This window comes from Dasypus novemcinctus, chromosome 21, assembly GCF_030445035.2.
Source record: "Dasypus novemcinctus isolate mDasNov1 chromosome 21, mDasNov1.1.hap2, whole genome shotgun sequence".
Taxonomy (NCBI): domain Eukaryota; kingdom Metazoa; phylum Chordata; class Mammalia; order Cingulata; family Dasypodidae; genus Dasypus; species Dasypus novemcinctus.
The window spans coordinates 30,205,387-30,212,293 of NC_080693.1; the positions used below are offsets into that span (position 1 = coordinate 30,205,387).

Sequence of the window (6,907 nt, forward strand, 5' to 3'; positions counted from 1 at the left end):
ATGAAGAAAGGAAAGTGCAGACCAAAGAAAAAAAGACTTGTGACTATACATATTTAAGGATTTGAAACTGATACAAAGCCTATCAGAGGAAATGCTGAAAGTCTGCTTAAAAATGGGGCACCTGGAAGTAAATTCACTGGGCTGTTTTCCTAGGACCTAACCCAGAGTTCCTTGTCATTTACAATCTGACAGATGCCATTCCAGACATCTGTTACCTCCTGGGCTCTTGCTCACTCTGAGTTGGTCAGAGGACTGATGCCTAATTGTCCAGATGGCTCCTTGTACTGACACCCCCTTTGAAATGGAGTATTTTGTCCAAGACTCCAAAGGTGGTCTTTTCCTTAACACGTGATAAAATTAGAGTGTGTCAGCCTTAACAAATAAGCTAAATCGAAGACAGAAACTATGCCTTAGCTGTTTAATAAATGGAGGAATAAATTGTATTTTCACATAATCTGTGATTTTTCCATGAGGCCTAACATAGTGTCTAGCACATGGATTATGAAAAGTAAATTTTTGTTAAATGAATAAAACCTAGTCTTGAAGTGGTAGTTCTGGGGTAGGAGAAAAGGAGCCCTTGATTTCACAGAATGCTCACTTCTTACATGCATGTCCAGGGGTAAATGACTTGTCCCACTGACCAGCTGTGATTTTTTTCCCCATATATTGTATCTGTCTGTATTTAGAAATCACAGGGAGAGAAAAAGCTGCTCCCTGGAGTAAAAAATGGTGAAAAGCTAAGATCCTTACGTACAGTAATTTCATGATTAATTCTGGATTCTCCTCCCCTTTCATGCTGAAGGAGCCATGAGGAAGGAAAATCAGTCCTCTACCCTGTATTTCATCCTCCTGAGAGTTACTGGTCAGCAGGCACTGGAAGATTTCTTCTTTGTCCTCTTCCTGTTCATCTACCCCATCACATTGATTGGAAACCTCCTCCTCAGCCAGGCAATTTGCTCTGATGTTCACATTCACAACCCCATGTACTTTCTCCTTGCCAACCTCTCCTTGATTGACATATTTTTCTCATCTGTAACCATCCCTAAGATGCTTGCAAATCATCTGCTGGGCATCAGAACCATCTCCTTTTGGGGATGCCTCACACAGATGTATTTCATGATTTCTTTGGTTAAGACTGACCGTTTTTTCTTACCTGTGATGGAATATGATCGTGCCATGGCCATCAGCCACCCTCTTCATTACACACAATTATGAAACCAAGGTCTTGTTTCCTGCTTGTTGTTGGGTCTTGGGTCATTGCAAATGCCAATGCCCTCACCCATGCTCTGCTCACAGCTAGTGTGTCCTTTTGTAGCAACCAAGAAGTGTCCAACTTCTATTGTGACATTATACCTTTGCTCAGATTGTCCTGCTCTGGCATCCACTTTAATGTGAAGATGACGTACCAGGGGGTTGGTGTTTTCTCTGTGTCATTAATATGCATCATCATCTCCTATGTTCAGGTCTTCACCACTGTCTTATGGGTTACATCCACCAAGGGCATGCTCAAAGCCTTCTCCACCTGTGGCTCCCACCTCACAGTTGTTTCTTTGTATCAATGGACAGAGATGGGTATGTATTTCCGCCCTCTGATCAGTTACATCCTGAAGAATGCAGGGATAACTGTGATGTACATGGTAGTGTTCCCAATGCTAAATCTTTTTATCTATAGTCTGAGAAACCAAGACATGAAGGCTGCCTTGGGGAAGCTCTTCAGCAAGAGAATGCCCTCACAGTGAATGTGAGGTCATGGATTAGACCCTGCAGCCCCCAATTAGGATGCACCTGAGTGTCCAGCCCCAATGTCACCCCACTCTAAGAATCCAACTTTGATCTTTCCAGCCAGAAAACCCCACTTCTCAAAAAGGCTGTAATAGTTTTCTCTTTTTTGTTGTTATTTTATATTTTTTGTGGATTTGTAAATTAAATTTTTAAAGATACATAGATCATATAAAATGTTACATGTAATCGTTAAAGTTTTTTTTAACATTTTTTTCCAAATTCTGCTCAATTTATTCATTTTTTAAAAGATATTACCTTAAAAATATATGAGGTCCCCATTCGCCCCCACCGCCCCCACCCCACCACTCCCCCCACAATAACACTCTCCCCCATCATCATGTCACATCCATTGCGTCTGGTGAGTACATCTCTGGGCATTGCTGCACCCCATGTCCCGTGTTCCACACCATAGCCCACACTTTCCCACGTTCCATCCAGACACTCTCTAAAAACAGTAGAATGAGTCTCACCAATCAACATTGCATTTTTAAGTAACAATGATATGACACTATCTGTTTTAATTATGACAGGAAATAAAACTAAATTAGCAGAAATTTTGGGTGCAAAAATGGAAATGAAGAAAATAATTTTTTTGCAAATTACATGTCCATGTTTGTTCAGCATAGCCCAGAGGATATGAGGCTTTGATTCTCATGATCAGCCTTGGTTATGTAGATAATATTTCCCAACAGACCATTTATCCAGCAGATAAATAAACACTCTCTATGGGAACTCCACAACTATCGTCTGATTCTATTCATGAGAAAATTATGAGTTTCAAAATATCAATAATATAAAAGTGATTGCTCATGAATCTCATCTTTCAAACTAAACAATGTGTGGAAGAGGTGAATTGAGGGTATCTTAGAACAGAGTACAACTTGTTCTATTAGCTATTAATTGTAATTACCAGTGAAGATATAATTTTACTATTTTGTACAAATAATTCACATTGCCAAGAATTTGTCCATGGATGTTGAAAGATGACTGTATTAGTCTTTTAATGCTTTCTGAAATCCTAAACACCAAGGATGAGAACAATCACAATCCTTTTAAACCAAATAGGATTATTACAAATGAATAGGATTCTATGTGAGTGGACCACCAAATGATGAAGTGAATGAAGGCATTTCAGGTCAGGATGTTTAAGGTTAGCCAAAGAAAATGTTACCTCAATCTATTACCTGGCTTTCCTCATGAGAATATGAGGTTTGAGTTTGTTTTGTTCACTGATATACACTTTGAAAATTGCTTGCATATAATGGTTACTTAATAAACTTGTGTTAAACAAACAAATGAACCCTGCAAAATTATGCCTAAATAATGAACAAACAAAAATTAATCATGCTGTTTTGGGTGACCTAAGGAAGGCCAAATGATATAAAATATTTCACTTAGTGAAGTGATAAGTGCCAAGAGGTAAGTGTAAAAGAAGAGCTGAGGAAATAAAGCTTCTTCAGAAAATTCAAAACCACTTAATTTCTGAATCAATCTCACTCTATTCCTCCATGTAACTTTAATTTAGAAAAGGAGAGTGGTCCTCACCTACTAGACTTTCTATAATAAAAATAATGTATGAGTATGTTTATAGACTTAACTGCAAATAAAAATCATTTCTCCTCTATGTCAATTCAATCATCATTTGTCTTAGCTGTCTTCCTTTGATTTTGCTTAACACATCATCCTGAAGTATATTGAAACTATAACTTAATTTACTTCATGGACTAATGCCCCACGATTGACTAAATATTAAATAGCTTGTATGTCAGTTAGAATCCAGTCAGGAAACAGAAATCCCACCAGGTACTTTTTTTTTCATTTAATACTTTAAAAATAATTCTTTAAAGATACTATGTTATATAAATGTTACATAAAAAACATAGGGGATTCCCATATGCCCCACTCCCTACCCCTCCCACATTTTCCCACATTAATGACTTCTTTCATTAGTGTGGTACATTTGTGACAATTGATTAACACATTTTGGAGCCACTGCCACTAAGCATGAATTATAGTTTACAGTGTAACATACACTCTCTCCCTCAAAATTTTATAAGTTATGCCTGTATCTGTCATTGCAATGTCATTCAGGACAATTGCACCAGGTACTTTTTTTTTATCAGCAATTTTTATTGTCTTTTTTTTTTTAAGATAAATAGATCACACAAAACGTCACATTAAAAAACATAAGAGGTTCCCATATACCTCACTCCCCACCCCACCCCTGCTCCTCCCACATCAACGTCCCCTTTCATCAATAAGACACATTCATTGCATTTGGTGAACACACCCTGAAGCACTGCCACATCGCATTGACCCCAGTTCATATAGTGGGTTATGGCAGGATGTACAATGTCCTGCATCTGTCCCTGCAGTATTATTCAGGACAACTCCAAGTCTTAAAAACTCCCCCACATATACCTCTTTCCTCCCTTTTCCTGCCCTTAGCAAATCCTGTGGCCACTGTCTCCACATCAGTGGCACAATTTCTTCCATTGTTAGAGTCACAATAATTCTATAATAGAATACCTGCAAGTCCACACCAATCCATATTCTATTTCTCCATCCTGTGGACCCTGGGATGGTGATGTCCACTCCACCTCTAAATTAAGAGGGGGCTTAGATCCCACATGGCTGATGGATGAGATTCTACTGCTTGCAGTTGAAGACACTCTCTGTTCACTATTGTGGTGTTTGACCATTCTCACCTCCCCATCAGCTGACTTGGGTAAGTTCAACGAACCAGAAAGTAGGTACTGCAACTCTGCTGAGGTTCAGGGCCCAGCTGGTACATGGGAAGTCCAGAGATTCAAGTCTCCTGAGCATAAACAAACCCCAGCACCAGTCACAGGTTCAGTAAAAGTGACAGAAGAGGCATGTGTAGAGAGGTCACATCTGAGTCCATCTCGATCATAATTTGTGGGCACAAATTCCAAAGTAGGGCCCACTGCCATGGCAATGAACTCCAGAGCCATCTGCCATGACCATAGAACCTGTATGTCTCCATAGCCCTTAGGAGCACCAGCACCTAGAGTTGTTTCTACTTTGGCTGTGTCTGGGATCCTGCTGAGCCGTGCATAAGTGCAACCCCTCTGATGACCTCCCAACTCATTTTGAAGTCTCTTAGCCATATAAACTCATTTGTCTTTATCATTTCCCCCTTTTATTCAAGGTCTTTTTCTACTTTCATCACCAGCTGGTGATGGTAGTAATCTCTCCAGAGAGGCTCATCCCTGGGAGTCATGTCCCATGCTGGGGGGAAGGTAATGCATTTGCATGCTGAGTTTGGCTTAGAGAGTGGCCACATTTGAGCAACATGTAGACTCTCAGGAGGTAACTGCACCTGGTACTTTTAAACAAAGAAGATTTAATACAGGGAATTGGATACACAGGTATGGAAAGACTGAAAGAGAAAAAACAGATGCTGAGGTAACCCAGAGGTTATCTATAGCAGAAGGAAGTCAGTACCAACAAGACTGGGAAACAAAATGGAAAAGATGATAATACCAGAACCAGTAAGGTGACCCCTACTTTCATTCCTAAGGGGCTGGAGTCTTCAATGGCACTGTCTTTTATAGTTTTGCTTATAGAAGTAACTTTTAATCTTTGCTTTTGGACATGGAAATGACAAGAGTCACACTGGAGAATCCCTGGACAGCCAGATACAATCCTTTGTGCCACCCTCATTGAACAACAATGCAATTCCCCTTGGTAATTAGGGTCGATCACTCTAATTAGTAGGGTAATCCCTTTTTCTGGATGACCTTCAAGAAATGCAAGATTTGGATTGAATCTTAGCAACATTATTCAGGTTTAACAAGTGTAAATCCCAAATAGGATTGACAATACCCTCTTTAAAACATGATAAACACCAAAAAATTATTCTTTCTAGGAATATTCAGATGCAATAAAAAGCGTATAAAAACAAAAGCACATTTGTTCCCAGTCTGCAAATTCATACTATTAACTCATTCCAAGATTCAAAATACAGATAGTTCACAGTAATTAAAATTGTTATGATAAAATGCTATTTTTAAGAAATATTCTGGGGGTTTTCTTTTAATTTTTTAAATATGATTACAAAATGAATGATCTAGCAGGGAATAAAATTTTGAGTTGAGAAATTTATGTTTCTAACTATAATTCTTCATTGTTTTGTAATTTTGTGTTTTCTTGGGAGAATTATTGAAGTCCGTGTTTCTCTTGAGGTAATCTGTTATTCTCTATTATTGAATTTTTTTTTACTTTTTTATCATTGAATTTTTTATTCTTAAGTAGTGCTAGTCCTATCATTAAAATACCAAATATCACTAGGATACAACTACAGAAATTTTCATTAATATACCCCAGAATTGGTTTGGCCTTTAATCTATAATCTCAGGATTTTGATTCCCTATAATGTTATCTTTTATTTTAATGTAAACCTTTGCTTTAGTTCTATTCTAGTTTTTTATGGAGAACTACTATTACTCTTACACTAGATCTCCTCATTCTCTCTAACATGTGACTTTTCCTTTATCACTTTAAACTCTTTGTTCTTAGTATCTTCCTTCCAGAAGGACTTCTGAAGTCCATTCACAGCAAAACTAATTTATTTTCTGAACACTCAATTCTACCTAAAATGCCAATTTGAATCTTTTTTGTGCTATTACTCATTGTTCTGTGCTGTTTCTGGTTTCATTTCCTTTTCTTGCAAGTTTTTCCTGAGTGTAGTGCTTCTGACTTTAGTATTAAAATCATTAAAAATATAATTTCAAAAAACTTGTCTGTTCCTTTTTCAAAATTGCTTTGAAGTATAATTTTTTCTCCCAAGTACTTAAGGAGTTCTACCTTTCTCTTACTATGGAAATATATTTCATAAGTCATTTCTTTTGGTAAAATGTCCTAAATAAGAAGGAATATATCCAGGCCTGGAATTTGCCAACAGACAATTAAATTTAGCCTCTATCATCATTCAGAGTGTTTGCCATTTTGGGAAGTGATGACAGAGATTCCTGTGAGAGGCTAATGAATGGTGTAGTCACTGTACATAGAATATATTTGCAAATTTTTGAAAATTAAAACATCATTTCCTTCAAAGTTCTCTTCTATACTCTCACATGATTCCTCACATTTAATCTGTATA

General features: G+C 37.6%; 1 pseudogene; it reads left to right on the forward strand.

Moving 5' to 3' along the window:
- The first annotated feature begins 807 nt into the window (after window positions 1-807).
- Window positions 808-1,739, forward strand: LOC101419076 (olfactory receptor 1A1-like; annotated as a pseudogene).
- The last annotated feature ends 5,168 nt before the right edge of the window (window positions 1,740-6,907 follow it).